Source organism: Chrysochloris asiatica, unplaced genomic scaffold (assembly GCF_000296735.1).
Source record: "Chrysochloris asiatica unplaced genomic scaffold, ChrAsi1.0 scaffold00147, whole genome shotgun sequence".
NCBI classification, from domain to species: Eukaryota; Metazoa; Chordata; class Mammalia; order Afrosoricida; family Chrysochloridae; genus Chrysochloris; species Chrysochloris asiatica.
Genome location: NW_006408665.1, coordinates 1,993,688 through 2,012,049, shown reverse-complemented (window position 1 = coordinate 2,012,049; position 18,362 = coordinate 1,993,688).

The following is an 18,362-nucleotide window of genomic DNA, read 5'->3' as shown; positions in this document are numbered from 1 at the left end:
CCGACGGCTCCTAAAGAATCAACCTCGCCAGAGCCGATGCGGGGCCACAGCCCGGAGTCCGGCTCTGAATCCGTAGTCTTGTGCCGGGAGGAAAGTCCACCCACGGTTAAAGAACCAAAGTGACCCGCCGGGTCCTGTGGAAGGGGCTTCAGTGATTTGTAGTTGCTGAAAGGAATTGATAGCACATACTTTAAACTTTGTAAAGTATTTACTTTATATTACCACTTGAATCTGTTTCCCTCTGGAAGTGCTCGGACCTCCACATCTATCCCCAAAATGTGTCGGAAGAACTTGGTTAGAGCCAGGGAGTAGCTGTTTTCTGTCCAGTTCCCGGAGCCAAGATGTGACTGTGACAGGGACCACCAGGATGACTGGCTGGTGTTTATTTAAGCACCTGTGTGTTGAAGTGATGAAGTTGTGACAGGAACTGACAACAGAGGATTCAAGGTTAAACCTGACACTTCGTTTGTGACTTAGTCTGGGATAGATTAATGGTGAGGGAGTAAAAAGCATCTTGCTTTGCTGTGTGTATTGGGGGTAAGGGTGGGCAATAAATATTATGTGTGGACTGAATATAATTAAATTTCATATTTTCTTGTAATTTTCATTTGTCTTGAAAGAGTTTATGGAGAGTACTAGAAAGATTTGGTGCAGAATTTGGAAGTATGTTAATCTGTGAAACCATAAAACCATTACGATACATAGTTACAAATGTATGTGTGCACACATACGAATATGTATGTATATATATGCACACATACATGAATGCATATACATATATACATTTATGTGTATATATATGTTACGAGTCCTGGTGTGGTGCTGTGGGTTAAGGCGCTGAACTGCTAAAATGGTTTGGTCCGCAAAGTCGGCGGTTCAAGCTCACCAGCAGCTCCTCGGAAACCCTATACAGGGTCGCTATGGGTCGGAACCAACTCGATGGCACTTAACCACAACAATGTATATATATATATATACACACACACACTAAGTAGAGGCATTACTGTGCTTAAGTGCCTTTGTGGCAGCAAAAAGCACATCTTTCTCCTGGGAAGTAAAGGTATATAAAGGAGAAGCTCAGCCTTGAACTTCTGGATCATGGAGACAGATCCTCTGAGCTGTGAAGTGAATGGTGTGTGTGTGTGTGTAAGCATGTCTGGATCTGCCTGGTCTGTCTGGGTCAGTCTATGTCCATGAACTTTATGAGCATTCAGTTCAATACCATTCGGTGCAGATTCCGCACTCCTGGTTTACAGCCCAGCAGCCGCCAGCTGGCCCATCTGTTAAAACATAACATGTATACTTCAATCGAAGTACTGGGGTGGAGCATGGGTAGGGGGCAACCCTCAGCAGAAACAACATGCTACAAACAAAGCCTAGTTTCAAGTTCTATTTTCATTCAATATTTGGCCTGAACTTGTGATTTTTGGTGAAGGAAGAAAGGGAGTGTTGTCTCTTCAGAAATGTCAATTTGCATTTTGGAAAATAATTAGAGCCACACTTTGGGGATTGGGGACAGCATAGGAGAAAGAAAAAATAATAATAACCCCAGGAAAAAATGTGGTGCTTGTCACATCACCATGCAGCAACACTGGTTTACTGCTTTGCAGTAGCATGTGTATCCGAAACTGTTTTCTTTTGCTTCTTAAGAGAATACATTAAAACGGAATTGTTTGGCACCAAACAAACAATCAAAAAACAAGCCTTAGTATAAACAAACAGACTTTATTGCAGAGGCTGGTTTACTAGAGTTAGGACTGCCTTAGTAATTCCAATGAAACATGTTTTTAGGAATTTATAACTTGGATATAAATTCAGATTGCAGCCTAATCACTAGTTGCAGTAGTTCAGAATTTATAGTTTTAAAAATAATAAAAAACCTTTATCACAAAAATTCTTATGACTAAAAGGGCATGGGAGGAGTATAACAGTTAATAAGTTCCTACATCCAAGTGACTGATACTTTAAAACACTATAAATCCCTTTAATGGCATCATTATTTTCGGTAACAAAATAAAGGCAGTGTTTTTGAGAAGCACAGTCTGTATTTTCCCAGTAATTGTATAATTATATTTTGGTAACAGTGTATATGGACAAAATAAACTGGAATGGTTTGTTAAGAACACATTCCAAGAAGTATTGCTTTCATTTTTATGAAATGAACATTAGAACATTCTGGGGAATGATAATCAAAGTCTTATTAATCTGTGAGTGTCATTAAACTTTTCATGGACTGTATAGATGTAACCATGTTGCCACCTTACTGTGGGTTATCAGAATCAACTGAGTTGTGCCTTCAAATTCAGTTCTTGGAAAGTTCTCCAGTTCAAGGGATTCTAATTCAGGAATCCCAGAGTGGAATTTAGGAACCTGCATTTTTTATTTCAACAAGCACTCCCAGGTAATTCTGATGCCCGTGAACCCGTCACCATAGTTCGGGAAACACTGGAGTGATTTTTATGAGATAAAAGAAGAATTACAGCCCATGAGTTAATTTATAATTTAACAAATATTTAGAAATTTCTAAGTGGCATTTACCAGCCTTATGAAATTTATAGGCTATGCATTAAGTCTCTGCTCTCAACAATAGGCATCTTTTGTCATGTGTTTAAAAGTGTTTTGGAATTCTCAGTTGTTCTTATTCCAGGATGACCCCAATTCTAAGGAAGTCTTCTTGCAGAAGCAAGGTAATTCGTAATTTTCCCCCAGACTTAGGCCTGCTGTCTCCTATTCTACAGCCAATGGTTTTTTGGGGTGCTCTGTAGTAACTTGGTAGACCTAACTCTAGTTGTTGAGCATTCACCTGGAGGATAGAAGGATTCTAGTCCTTGGAAAGGAGTCCTGGTATGGCGCTGTAGAATACATACTGGCATGCTAACTGGAAGGCTGGTGGTTCAAGCCCACCACCCACTTCTTGGAAAAATGCTATACAGGGGTGCTATGAGTAGGAACTGACTCAATAACAATTTTAACAACAACTAAATTCTTGGGAGACACCATTGTCTCTTTAAAAGCCAATCCCACTTTGGAGAGACTGGTACCAACATACCTGGCCCCTTAATTCAGACTTACAAAAGATCAAGGGTCTCCTTGGTAAACTGTAGCTGGCTTGCCTCTCATCCTATTGAGTGTCCTGGGCCATCCACCCAGAGGCCCAGAGAGTCTCATTTTCAGAAAGTCACCTTAGTAGTATTTTGAACTGTCTGATTAATTGGGTAGATAAATTTTCTTAGCAGCACAGAACTGTATTGCGAATTGATTGCTACCTCTTCTTTCACTGAAATCAGTATGAATTTTGATTTAATGATTATGGCCAGTTAATTTTTAAAATTTATAGTTTGATACTGACATTTGGGTCCATCCTCTCATTTTAAATTGGCATAATTCTTAATTTCAGACTTCTAGATAAGGTTTAAAAGAGAAAGGCTCTATAAGAAATAGTTGCCCTTCTCTCTTTCTATCATTGAACACATAAAAAAACAAATGACTCCTTCTCAGAGGTCACAAGTACGTGGAATATTTACTTCCTGATGGCAAAAGGACATGGATAGGCCAGGGCGCTGAACTTGGTTTTTTCCAGACCACTGGGTCATCACTGGGACCTTTACAGAGCAATTTTCTGTTTAAAAATGCACTTGGCAGCTATGCATATAGGTTGCTTGTCTTAACAATCCTCTGAGTACAATGCTTTTTTTCCTACTTTGTTACAGATGAGCACACAGCAGCCATAAAAGGATAATGTTATTTAGATCCTGTCTTTCATAGTCAAAGACGACACCAATAACTGAGAAGTCATCTTGCATTTTGAATTATTTTTATTTAACATTGTAGTGCTATGACAGGGCTATGCTTAGTCATTCATATCATCTACAGTTTTGTTTTTCTTTTAACTTGTTTCTTCCAAAAAATGCTTTTATATTGAATGTGACCTTGTAGTAATGTTCTTCATAAAGTTAACCACTGTATAGGATAATTGGTCCGATGACCCTGACTTTAATCAGCCATCCTTGACCCTGAGAGGCAAATAATTTGCTAAAGGTCACAGAGCACCAGGGCTGCAAAGATTACAGTTAGAATTCTTTGAACCTGCATTTTAGACCTGTGCTATGTGCCTGTTGGGGTGCATTATGCTGCTAATGATGTTTCCAGTCTGGCAAAAGACAGTTGCTTATATTTCATTTGCCCATCTTCTGCATGATTGGATGGGCTTAGAAAAATCAAAAACCTAAGGTATATCACAGTCCTTGTGCAATGGAAGCAATTGATGTCCAGTTTCAAAACTGCAGTAGAATGTTGCTTTTCTTGAAACTGGGCCATAGGTCATTGCAAGCTTCTAAGCTACAATTCTTACTTTAGTTTTAGCAATGGCATATTTTTGGCATCCAACTTTAACCTGATAAATTCTTTTCAAGTTTTTTTTTTTATGTTTCATTCTTTATCTTTACTCCCATGACCAAATCTACTTATAAAAAAGTCACATTTCAAGTCAGTCTACCCTCTTAACATCTCCTAATTAGTAAATGTTGACCATTTTTACTATTTCTCTTCCATAGTAACCCCTCAACCTCCTAACTTCATTTAGTTTTGTGGATCTAGTAACATCCTCTTAGCTGAAAAAAACAGTCTCTGAGTAACAGAACGTTTATTCTAGCTTTAGCCTTGTGGGTTTAGCTATGATACTACCAAGAAAAAAAGAAAACAGGAGGAGGATACTATTAAAGTCATGTTGATATGTGTGTCATATTAGATATCCCCAGCTTAGAGTTTCAGTGGGAAATTTAAGATCCAGATGAATGAAGTGACAGATGCACTCGTCTGTGACCCTATAGACACTCCGCTGGTACAAGCTGAAGGCTATCACTGAAAACAACATCCTGGGTTACAGAAGGAAAACAAATGTTAAGCTCTGAGAAAAGAACTGGGCAAAAGCCGAATAATCATGAGTGGGGGTGGGTTGTGAGAGTGGTAGGAAAGAAATACCTCCAGTAAATGGTCAGACAGGGTGGTAAGAAATTTATAGAGATGCTGATGGTTTGGGGTTTCTTGGGGCATTGATTCTGTTATATATTGTCTTCACAACCCACTCGCCCAGCTTGCATTAAATAATTTATTATAGCAGCAGGCCTTCCCCTGGTTAGTTTCTTTTTTATAACTTTTTCCTTCTCCTCTCTGAGTCTGATCAGAAGCATATATAATAATGTGGATGATCTAGAGTATTTAGGAAAATCATGATCGATATAACCACATTATAAACCCATGGCTGTTCTATTCTATTTTGCAATGTTTTCTTCGTGTTATGTTAACACAGTATCTATGCTTTAAACAATATTTTATTAATCTTTGCACAATGAGACTTCTGGGCTTATTCTTCTTGGCTGGGACTATCTTTTGAGTAATCCATCATCAGACCACCATTGACCTAATGATGTATTTATTGCTCACTGTTGCAGCACTGGCAAGAAACTCAGTGCGGTTCTAAAAATTTGATTAAAAAGAAATAAACTTTTTGCAAGGCATAACCACCCAATTATGTTAGGAGCTGCCAAGTATATTTTATGCTAAAACACACACACATTTTTCAAGTGACTAAAATGTGTTCTTTTCGAAGGCTATTAGCACTTTTTGCCATGAAGTAAATAGAACAAGAAGATGCCTTTTCCTATTATGACTATACCCCACTCCCACCAAAGATAAAAGCATAGTATTTTATTATTATTATTATTATTATTATTATATACCTCAACACACACTTACAAAATTATCCTTTTCTTTGATAATGATAAAACTGTTGTAAGAACTAGTTCTCAGTCCTCAGAGGATCTTAGATCTTCCAGGTAATCATTACAAACCAAAAGGAACTGAAATTAATTAATAAATATTAACAGAGTACCTACTGCTTAACTAACTCAAAACTCAGTTCAAACATTCACACATTTGTGAAACCTTTCCATCCCCTCTTTTTGGCCTGCCAACTGCGTCCTTATCTCCTGTTCTCTTATCTCCGCTCTCCAGACTGGGAGCTCCTTGAGGACACACATCTTTCATTTTGCATAGCTTCTCAAGGATGGATGCTCAAGAAATAGCTGCTAGGTGTACTAGTGTCTTTAAAGAATTACAAGTGAGTAAGTCCTCAAAAGGGATTTTGAGCCCTCAGAAAGATACTCACCAAAAAAAAAAAAAGGTAGCCACCACTTAGAATATCAGTGCTGGCATTTCAGCTTTAGCACCAGCCCCAGCACTTCATATAACTTCATATCATCCCTTCCGGATTCCCCTCTGTCTTCAAAGCCCCTCAGCTTCATAGTTTCCTTCTCACTACCTTGCCTCCTTCCTACTATCTCCCTGGTGTGTCTTCTTCAAAGATGTCTCCAACTCCCGCCTTGGTCTAGGCCATCTCTTTTGTTGTTTCTTTTAAACCTTTTATTGTGAATTGGGTGATGGTTTGCAGAGCAGATCATCAACAAATCAAACCCACTTCTTTTCATCTCATTGATTATAATCCCCTCAATATAACATCACTTATCCCACTTCCTCCCTGGGTTTCTTATTTTCATTTCTCCTTCGCCAGCCCATCTTAACTTTGTCCTTCTATAAATGCTGCCCTCTTGGTTTCTGTTTTATTCCCAAACCCTTGCTCATATGTTGAAAAGACAGCTGACTTACTGGACCCCATTTTGACCTGGGACAGCTTTATACTCATGTCTCTTGAAGTCCTTTTGCCATTTAATGCAGATGACTTTGGCCATGGAGTTTTGAGGGGTCTTTGAGGACTAACATGATGCTGGACCTAGAGGTTCAAAGCTAGGCATGATAGGGAAGCCTGGCATTTATTTGTTGGAAGTTTTTTGTTTGTTTGTTTGTTTGTTTGTTTTAAATAATTCCTACAGATCAGTTTTATTTCAGAGACAAACTTTTATAATAGTTTTCATTTATAAATCAACTTTTGTTTAAGAAACTTTCCCTACATAGTCATGTTTATCAGATAGTCTGATGGCTTCAGTAAGTACCAGTTCTGGGAGCCAGGCTGCTGGAGGTTTGTAGAGACCATGTGTCCAGGAGAATTTTACAAATCAGCTGAGCTAGGCATAATTTCCTGAATTAAGGACCACGAAGATGTCAGATCTTATAGAGCTGTGAATGACTAGAAGAGATCAGGGATCCTGATTTTCTGTCTCATCTGAGAGTTTGAGCCTCACTTAACCAGAGAAGCTTTCGTTTCATACTGGCCAAGAAAATATCATTAGAAAGCTGAGTGATTTTGTCTAAAAAGCAGTTTGACGTCCAAGGCAACAGAGAAGGTTGTTGTTGTTGTTTGTTGTTAAGTACTACAGAGTCTGTTCTGATGCATAGTGACCCTGTATAGGGTTTCCAAGGAGTGTCTAGTGAGTTTGAACTGCTGAGCTTGCAGTTCAAATCGACCTTACATTCCAGCGCTTTACCTTACAGTACCACACCAGGACAGGCTACCCTAAATGAGGCCATGAACTCAAACACTGATTTCTTTTGGATTTTGGAAACCAGAAGCATCTGCCTAGGGCTTCTGCTTCGTTTTGGATCTGGGGCCTTGGAGAACTTGAGGTGAGGATGAGGATGTCAAGGCAAATGTTTGTGGAACAACTCAGCTGGTTCCCACCTCCCTGCAGCTACCAGAGGTTCTTCCCTTGGTGCTTTGTTTAGGCATTTTCTCAAATCTGATTTTCAGTGTCCTAAATACTGGTGCTGTGGGTTAATGTGCCAGACTACAAAAGCTGTTTGAACTGCATGGTCGGCGGTTCTAGCTCACCAGTCACTCCTAGGAAACCCTCGACAGGGTCGCTATGGGTCGGAACTGACTCATCGGCACTTAACAATAACAACAAATACCAAATATTTTGTTCCTAAACTTTGCAAATATGTTACACAAATAGGGCTACTCACAGTCAGACAGGTTTTACCCTTAACCTCTTTAGTTTCCCTAATTTTCTTCTTAATTTACCCCTCACCCTCCAATTATATCCTTTCTTTAATATTCTCTTTCCCTTCTTTTAAGATAAGAACTCTTATTTTATAAAACCTCGATCATAATCAGGGCTACCATTAATCTTTTCTTGACAGAAGTAACTGCATTTTTTTTTTTAAACCATTTTTAGAAGACTTTTTAATGCTAAGAAAAAGATCACAGTAATACAACTTCATTTCTTGGATATTACAGGCTCTGGCAACCTTACACAGTACAAAAGTAATTAGTCTTACAAAACCTCAGTTTTCATCAGCCTTACCCATACTTGCCAGTGTCACCACCCCTTACCTGCCTAATCACTCTTACTGTTTATATCATTGAGAAACAAGATCACAAGACTCTACTAGTAACAGACATATTCATTACTACCAAGGCAATGAAGTTTCCCACAAAACCAAAACAGGGATATGCAGAAGAGGGAAACATATGCTGATATGATAGACATACGCTGATTTCCTTAAAAGCAGGACATGTGGACTAATGTGTCTTTTTCGCTGATGAATTCTTAACTTTTTGTTATAATTAGCCATAACCTGTTTTTCTTTTGAGGCTGATTTATTGCCTTGTAGTTAATGTCAGTAGTTGTCACTTTCATTTTTTCTCTTGAATTTCACCATTGCGTTTTTTGGGTTTCTTTCTTTCTTTCATTTCTTTTATTTTATTATTTTAGATTTTTGTTGTTTCAGGTTGTTTTTTCTTGAGTTCCTAATTAAGTTGTGTTGTTTGTAACCTCTTGAGATACTTTTCTACTACTCTCCTGCTCCTGGCAACATCTCCCAGATGCCATTCTCACGTGGAAAAAAATTGCCATTTTTTGCTGCAGATTAGTAATGAAGACCTTAAGTAGAATCCTGATAGTGACCCTTTCAAGAGCGAAGGCAATATTTGCTAGTCTGTTTTAATTATGGTCTCTTAGCACATTTTCACCAGTTAAAATGTTCACCCCCATTTTCCAAGTAATGTTTCTCGGATACTGTACAAAATTACGAAATCTGTGTGCATTACATTTTCTGCTCTCCATTATGTAGTAACTTTATAATTCTGTAATTTCCTTTTAGGAAAAATGCTTATTAGACTAGAATGGTTAATTTGGTTTCAGGCCATACTGCTTTTTGCTTATGGTGATTGCATGTATGTAATTTTTAAAAAATTATTATTTCTTTCCCAACCTCCCTACCCGGCTCGCCAAATAATGATTGTACTCCATCCTTTCCCTCCACAGTCATTTCTCTTCTAGGCTGCTTTTGCAAGATGGATATTTTGTTTGATAGATCTCTGATATTTTCAATTTTAAGATTACTTTATTGAGCTGAAAAAAATAGCTCCTGTCTTTTGATCGTCAAGATTTACTCACTTGTTTTTCAGGTGCAATCACAGTATTACACTTATTCTCTGGAGTGCTTCTTTCCTGCATTCCTCTTGTCCCAGTGGACTGCAAAGCTGCTTCTGCTTTCTTTACAGCTGGCCTGTCTCTGGGATCTGTGATAGTTCTGTGTGAATGCTTCATTGGAACTCTTGTAATTGGATAAAGGTTTATGGAGCAAAAGACCAGTGAAAGTTGTACTGGTGAATGTCCCAGGCAGATGGGAGATGATGGTTAAGAGTTTTTAAGTAGACAAAGAAAACCGTACACAGGCCATGTGGTACCTGGTACCCCTGCCAAAAGGAGCTCTGGTGGCACAGTGGTTAAGTGCTTGGTTGCTAACTGAAAGTTGGCATTTTAAACCCATCCTGTGGCTCCCATAAGAATTCTTGTTCTTGTTGTTGTTGTGAAGTACTGTTGAGTCAGTTCTGACCCATAGCGACCCTTTATAGGGTTTCCAAGGAGCGTTTGGTGAGTTTGAACCGCCGACTTTGCTGTTCAAACCAACCTTGTGATCTAGTGAATTATCCTGCAACAGCATATCAGGACTCCAGTCTAGGAAATCCTGTGGAGCAGTTCATACAGAGTTGCTATGAATTGGAATTGACTTAATGACACACATCAGCAACAACATCCATGCCAAGAGCAGCCCTGACGGTACAATGCTTAAGTACTTGGCTGTTAACTGATAGGTTGACAGTTCGAATCCACCTAGTACCACCATGGGAGAAAGACTTGATCATCTGCACCTGTAAAAATGACACCCTAGAAAACCCTGTGTTGTTGTTAAGTGCCATCGAGTCAGTTCTGACTCATAGCAACCCTGTATAGAGTCTCTGAGGAGCGGCTGGTGAGCTTGAACCGCCAACCATGGGACTCAAAATAACTTTGCAATCCAGTGTACTAACCCACAATGACACACCAGGACTCCAGAAAACCCTATAGGGATATATGTTCCTTCCTTCTCAGCCTTGGTTGTGTTCAGGAACTACTTCAATCTTAAGAATGGTTCCTTGCTTCATTGCAAGATGGCTACAATCACAAAGATATCACTTGAAGTCAACACCATAACACATAAAGATATCACTTGAGAAACAACACCATAACACAAAAAAGGGAACCCCCAACACCCTTTTGAAGAACATGAAGGCATTTCCCAAAAAAGCCTTAGAAGACTTCTCTTTTAATTTCATTGGTTAGAGCTAAATCACACACCCGTGTGTATACCAATCACTAGCAAGGGACTCACCATGATTATCTGAGGGAGGAGGAGTTGGAATTTGAGCCAAGATCAATATCCTTTTGGATTGTTGCTGTTGTTGTTGTTAAGTGCCGTTGAGTCTGTTCCAACCCATAATTGTTGTTGTTATGTGCCATGGAGTTGGTTCCGACTCATAGTGACCCTGCACAGGGTTTCTGAGGCTGTAAATCTTTACGGGAGCAGAACGCCTCATCTTTCTCCCTCAGAACAGCAGGTAGTTGTGAACTGCCATTATTAGAGCCACATTAAAACCCTAATTAATGTGAATTTATTAATTTATGTCTTTTTATACTTAATAAGTATATGATGTATACCAAATAAAAAAGATTAAGCAATTTGCTTATTCCTCTTTAATTCTATATTTCTGATATATTCTTTTACAGTGTAGGCCCCCCTATTTGAATAACTTACTAGTTTTATTTACATAGCATAGTAGTAACAACATTGGTAATTGCTGATGATGATTACTAGCCATTATTTATTGAACACCATTTTATAAATTAAGAACTTAACATTTGAGACCCAAACCCAAACCCAAAACCCACTACCATGAAGTCAATTCCAACTCATAATAGTGAACCTATATAGTGTTTCCAAGACTGTACATCTTTAAGGGAGCAGACAGCTTTCTCTGTCTCCTGAGGAGCAGCTGGTTAGCAGCCACACATCTAACTCACAGTATCACCAAGGCTTCCTTAGTGTCTGAAGGGAAGTGGTAATTTGCCTATTAAGTAGTTAAACTGGGACTTGGACTCAGCCCCATCCACTATGTCCCTTTCCTGCTCTTCTCCATGGCTTCCTTTAGACTTGAAAGACAGTCCCAACCCTCTCCTGGCCTACAGAACCTTTAGGCTCCTTCCCCTGCATGTCTCTGTGACCGCATTAACTACCCTTTTGCTGTCTCTCAGCCTTCAACCACACTGGCATCCTTGTTGTTTGTCTAATCAGCCATCCTCATTTTCACCTCTGCTCCTTTGCATTTGCTGTGTTACCCTAGTGGTGCTGTAGGATAAGCACTTGACTGTTAACCACAAGGTTGGCAGCTCAAATCCACCAGCCACTCCACAGGAACAAATTGAGACTTTCAGCTTCCATAATGATTTATTGTTGTTGTGAAGTGCTCTCAAACTAGTTCCAACTCATAGCGACCCTGTATAGAGTTTCCAAGGAGCAGTTGGGGAGTTTGAACCGCTGACCCTGTGGTTCAAACTGACTTGAGGTCCAGTCCTTTTCCTACAGCACCATGCCATGACTTCATAATAGTTTATAGCCTTGGAAAGGCAATATATGGTCTCTATAAATTTGAAAAGATTCCATGCCAGGGGTTTTTGGTTTTGCTTCTGCTTGGGTTAGACATCCAGGTTCCTATGTTGTTGTTAAGTGCCATCGAGTGGATTCCGACCCATAGTGACCCTATATAGGGTTTCCAAGGAGCAGCTGGTGAGCTTGAACCATTGACCATGCAGTTAAAATGACTCTGTAGTCTGATGCATTAAACCACAGCACCACACCAGGACTCCAGGTTCATATAGGCCTTGGTTGAAATGTCCTGTCTTCACAGGCACCTCCTGGATTATCCCGCCTAATACTATTCAGGACTTCTCACTACCATCCTTGAAATTTTGTATCTCCCCCCACCCCCTTCTGCCTTTTCCTTTTTAAAATTTTGTTTCCTTTACAGTACTTGTTACAATCTTACATAATGTATTCACTTGTGTGCTTGTTTTTATCTATTTCCCTAACATAAATTCCATGCGGGCAGAGATGGGCTGTATTTGTATAAATGAATGAATGAAAAACTGAATAAGTTTAATGAAAAAACAACTCTTTCCAAGTTTTGATCAATAATAATCCATAGTCAGTGTTGTTGATTGTCATTTGATTTGAGTGCTCCTCATATTTTTTTCCTATAAAACTAACAAACCCCACTTTTATGTATTTATTTGTCTCTTTAAGGATAAATTAAGATACAGATATCAAAGTTCTTTGGAGAAAAGGCACATTACAATAGTATTAAGTTAGAGTTTCAAAAGAAGTTGGTGCAACTGAAAGAAATTTGAGTAACACTCTTAAATTTAGTGTTTGTGTTGATTACAGTTTTAAGAATGCCAACTACTTTAATTCAGCATAAATCCACCAAAAATGAAGCTGTGAATCAATAAGGCAAAATTAATAGAATTATAATTGGATGATAATTTGCAGTGGCAGATTTACTTAAAATAAAATTGCTTTTTCTGCATACACATGCTTTTTCATTTGACCTCATATCTGCTAAAATAATTTATTCTTAGAACTGTGTTCTTAATTATCCTGAGGCAATTATGAAGGAACGAGTTGAAAAATAGCTCTACCTCATTTATTCATTTGTAAGGGATTGACAGAAATGAGGCAGCGCACCTTTCTCCAAATTCTCTCTCCTCTGACGATCAGCTTCTCTGCTAACATGCTTGTACATGTCTTTCTGTGAGATGTGTCTTCTGATCAATGTGTTATGAGGCATTCTTTTTTTTCGGAGGCTGGCAGCTTTGGTGCCAGTGTGACTTAACCACTTAGCTAAATAAATCATCATTTATACTTTGACAAGAACTCACATTCCCCCACTACCTGCTCATCTTCCCCATGGCTTTCCCCAAGTGGCCTCAGAAGCCACTACCTCTCAGCATAGTCTCAGTCTCAACCCACTTATGCTGCTTTCTGGCCTCTGCTGTTTCTATGATCAAAACAACCTGTTGGAGTTGCTTACTGATACTTCTCAGTTAAATCCATCCTTGTATCCTGGCTCTGAAACAAATCTAAATTTTTTGGTGAGTAAACTACATTTACACTTGAGAATAATTTTTAGTCTAGCTCTTCCAGATTGTTTTCATGTTTTGCATCAGAGGTAAGTGAGAAAAAAATGAGGGGAAAAGAAAAGGAAGAGGATGTTTTGATGTCGTTTGCATTGTACTTTATTCTTGTGTGTACTGGGGTCTGGGGAGGATTCCCTTCCCTCATGTTATAACCCAGGTGGAATTTTAGGGCATGTAATTGTCTAAAAGCTCATCAAGATCTAAGTGAAAATGAGACTGGCAAAGGGCTGGGCCGGTGCATCATTATTTTTTAAGTTAGACAGGTGCATGGTCTTTGCAAACCCTTGAAAGCCTGCTTTTGACACGATGGTTTTCATGTACGGTAATACAGTAGATTGGTCCTTTTATGGCTCAACAAAGGTTTTCCTTTTTTTCCTCTCCTTAGCTGTGTGGGTGGGAAACAGCATGAAGTTATAGAAAATGTATAGCAAAAGCAGTTGCAAAGAGAAAGAATCCATAATGGATATGCACACATTGCTGGAATACTTCCCAAGTACTTGGGGGCGGGAGCGAGAGAGGTGAGGCTTCTTTGGCAGAGGCAAAGTAGAACATGTGCTTTTCCATGTGTGAACACTGTGCTTGGAAAGGTCCTTTATGATTTACAAAAGCAGCTGCTTTCGAGTCAGTGTAGCCGCATAATTTGGGAAATTCACTTAAAATAGGTTTACCACAGACTCCTGACATCTCTCTGTTTTGAAGATTAGTTGAGTTCTGGGAATTTACTTTTGTATGAGTGATACAGCATTGGTGTTCCACATTAGAATGTTAGTGTTTTTCCAGTTTGTGGATCAAAGCTAACAACAACAAAAAAGAAAACCTTAAATTTTGAACACAAGCCCTGGTGTGGCACTGTAGGGCAAGTACTGAACTGCTAACTGCAAGGTCTGCAATTCAGACCCACCAGTCACTCCTCAGAAACCTCTGAGTTGGAACCAACTCAGTGACATTTAATAATAGCAATAATTTGCTGTGTTATATGCATATATACATAAATCTGCAAAGGTGGTTTTCTTATTAGTTTTGAATACTATGAATGACAATTTTACTTGGCTTATTGTTGTTGTTGTTGTTGTTGTTGTGCCGTCGAGTCGGGTCCGACCCATAGCGACCCTGTACAGGGTTTCCGAGGGTGTAAATCTTTACGGGAGTAGAAAGCCTCATCTTTCTCCCGTGGAGCAGCTGGTAGTTTCGAACCGCTGACCTTAAGGTTCGCAGCCCGATTCGTAACCGCTACGCTACCAGAGCTCCTTGGCTTATTAGTAGGCCAATTTTTGTTACTCTCAGTGTTTTTTTTGTTTTTTTGTTTTTTTATTGTAAATCTGTACTGTAGGTGTTTGTAATCTTATTGTGCATTGTTTTGTGCTGTTGCCTCGCATTTTATTGAAACAAATCCCATGATTCTGCCTTTTCTTTTTTTAAAACACATTTCTGTCCCATCTCTGAGAATTTGTTGTCTACTATTTATTTATTTTATTAATTTTTTTTTAAACCATTAAGAAGTTATTTTCACTTTTCTAAGGATTTCAAACTCAAATGATATGAGCAATACTGTTTCCTATCACTTTCCACAAAGGCCATTTGTGGTCAGTTCTTCAAGCCATGCAAGTAGCTAGAACATGATTCTTTCACTTTTTGCTAGTTCGTTTTTGATTTATTATATCTTGACGTTGTCATAGCATTTTCATAGGTTGCTTTAAACAAGAATGTGGCAGCTTTCTTTTTAACAAGCCATACTATTAGCTTATAAATTATAAAGCAAAAACAAAAACAAAAAAACAGTTGCCATGTTACCACAACACAAGATTAATGTGGCTACCTTGAACTAGAAATCATTTGAAATGTTTCCTGGCTACATTTTGTGCTAAATATAAAAATAATTGTGTTTCCCATGTGTGAGTATCAAAGGCCTCAGTTGGAAAATCACATGATAAAGCAAGTAGGTCACTATTGATGGTAGAACATGAGACAGGAAATGTCACAGCTAAGATTAGAGGCCCAAGCAATATGTCTCCACATGCTTGCTGCATTGTTCTTCCTAAGAAGGGGAAAGACTCAACAGGGTATAACTAACTTTAGCTCAATTTGAAAGTATTAGCAAGGCTTGGCCTTTTAATCTGTCATTCCCATTTGTTTCTGTATAGCTCACTTCCCCAATTTGGTAAAATAATTGAACTGCTTGGGTTTGCACATTGGCAGTCCTCTGACTGCCAATTAAAATGGCAGTCTCTATAGTATGAAAGTGTACATAAATGGGAAGTAATAATCAGCTCTGTTGTTTCATTGTTAACAGCCGTGGAGTCTGTGCCCAACTCATAGGATCCCGTGTGCTAGAGAGTAGAAGTGCTTCCTGGGGTTTCTGTGACTGTAATCTTTACAGAAGCAGACCTTCTGGCCCTCTTTTCCCAGAGTTGCTGGGTGTGTTCCAGATACCAACCTTTCAGTTAGCAGCTGATTGCAAACCACTTGTGTCACCCAGGCTTCTTAATAATCAGCTATATATAGCTAATACCTATAGATTTGCCCAGTGTTGGAAATTGCTGGCAAGGAAAAAAACCAATCAGTTAAAAAATGAATACTCTTCAAAATCTTATTTATTTATTTATTGTACATATTTGAAGTTGAGTTGATGTGGGAATATAGGGGAAAGTACCCATTTAGAAAATTCAGTCGACTTTTTCTTTGTGGGCACTGTGAGAAGCATTTATTATTTAGATACTGGAATTTTAACTGCAGAAGGTTCCTCATTTTTGCAAATATATGTGCTTCATCTAATTTTTGAGCAAACGACTCTGGGGGTGACATGGGAGGAAGCAGTGCTTTTTTTTGTGTCTGTCCTGATGAGAGATAATAGCTCATTTTGGGAGCCAGACCAAGATGGAGCCTTGGATTCTAAGGGAGGTCATCCCCTCATGCTAGATTAAGCAGTTGAACACAAGCCCAGAGAACCTGTGGTTATTTGGATGAGTAGATGAAGGCATGCTGTGATGATTGAATTTGAGTCCATCTTTATGTGAGAATTCATTCACTTCCAGCCCAGAGCCCTTCACGAAGTACCCTGGCTTATGGATTCACTGTGCTCTATGAAGATGGTTTCATTGCTTGAATCTCAGAGGCCTGTCTAGGTGCACACTTTCAAAGGTCATTAATACAGATGAAAACACTCCACTTTCAAACTAGGATTATTTCATGCAAGTTATAACTTTTAAGAGGGGAAGTGAGTGGTGTGGAGACTCAATTGGGAAAGCAGTTTGGCAGTCCTTCTAATCTTTATTCCTTCTCCAGTTTAAACACAGAGCCTAGACTTTTATGCCAGATTCAGAGATAGTATGTTGGGATAGAATTGGCAAGCACAGCCCTCACAGACATCCCTCTGGAATGAAGATGCTGGGAGTGGTTTCCAGTTGATTGTAAGTGGTTTCCTGTTGGCTTCTTATTTGAGAAAACACAAGAGACAACACCAATTGGGCTTGTGTGTGATTGGTCTCATCCATCAAGAAGCAAGCTGGTTGGAAGCTATGTGTTCTCATTACTAGTCCTCTTCAGAGAGACTGGTAGGAACATTCTAGAAAATATCTAAGAATTCCAGAAATAGCTTTTTGCTTTAAAATGAAAGTTTAAATTTTGGTTCCTCTTTCAGCTTTCAATAATACATTAAAATGTTTATGTGCTTTGTGGAACCCCTTACTTGCTTATGCAATGGGTTACTTGCTTTTTTTTCCCACCACTATGGAATTTCTCTTTGAAGTGAACTCAGTGTAAAATGCCCAGGACTCCCACCACACAAGCACACAGTTTTGCTTTGACCTTAATAAGAACCTCAAAGCCTGATCCTGGTTCTACCTCTAACTAGAGGTCAATACAGAAAACTAGATCAATTCTACAGGATACTCTAAAGATTAACACTGTCTTTCAAGCATGTGTGTTGGTTTTTCATTTTTGTGGGAAGAAAGATAAAATTTTTGAGTTAACTTATAATTGTAAGGCCAACCAGATTATCAATTGGTTGTTTATATTGGTATATTTGATGGGGTGTTTTTAAGTCTTTGTTTTGCCTTTCTTGTACTAAAGAGTTCAAATGACTGTATCTGATCACAGATTTGAAGTGAGAGTAACCAGTAGGTTTCCTGTTTTACTGCAAGAAGAAGCAAGACTTTTATTTGAGATGTAGGAGGGAGGAGGGAGGATGTTGAGGAACTAGTTTTGTGGGGAAATAGAGGAGGTAATCCTGTATACAAATATGTAACAGGAGCCCATTCAGGATTTACACAGTTAATAATCTCTGTCCCCTCATGTAGGAAATACAATACTAGTGCTTATAAACCTGTGTGCAAGGAAGTAGCACAAATAAAAATGTCACTGATAAGAGCCATCTTGTAAGTTTCTTAAAGTCCTAATGAAAAGTGTATTATTACATAATATGAGATACAAATAATATTTTATTACCTTTAGTCTCTCTTATAATAGATAATATTGGTAGAATTTCTAAAATATAGAAAGCAACCTAGATTGTATTTTTTTTTTCTGTTTTTCTTTTTGTTAGCAATAAGACTTTGTTCCCCAAAAAAGAAATATCTGAATCGTTGTTGTTAGGTGCCGTCGAGTTAGCTCCGACTCATAGTGGCCCCGTGTATAGCAGAACTAAACACTGCTCCATTCCTGCTCCAGCCTCACAGTTTTTGTTTGAGCCTATTGATGCTGCTACTTTGTCAATCCATCTCTTTGGGGGTCTTCCTCTTTTTCGTTAACCCGCTACTTTACCAAGCATGATGACGTTCTTCAGGGACTGATCCCTCCTGATCACATGTCCAAAGATGATTTTTTGCCATTCTGGCCGAACTTCTCCCAACACAGATATGTTGGTTCTTCTGGTAATCCATGATACTTTCACTA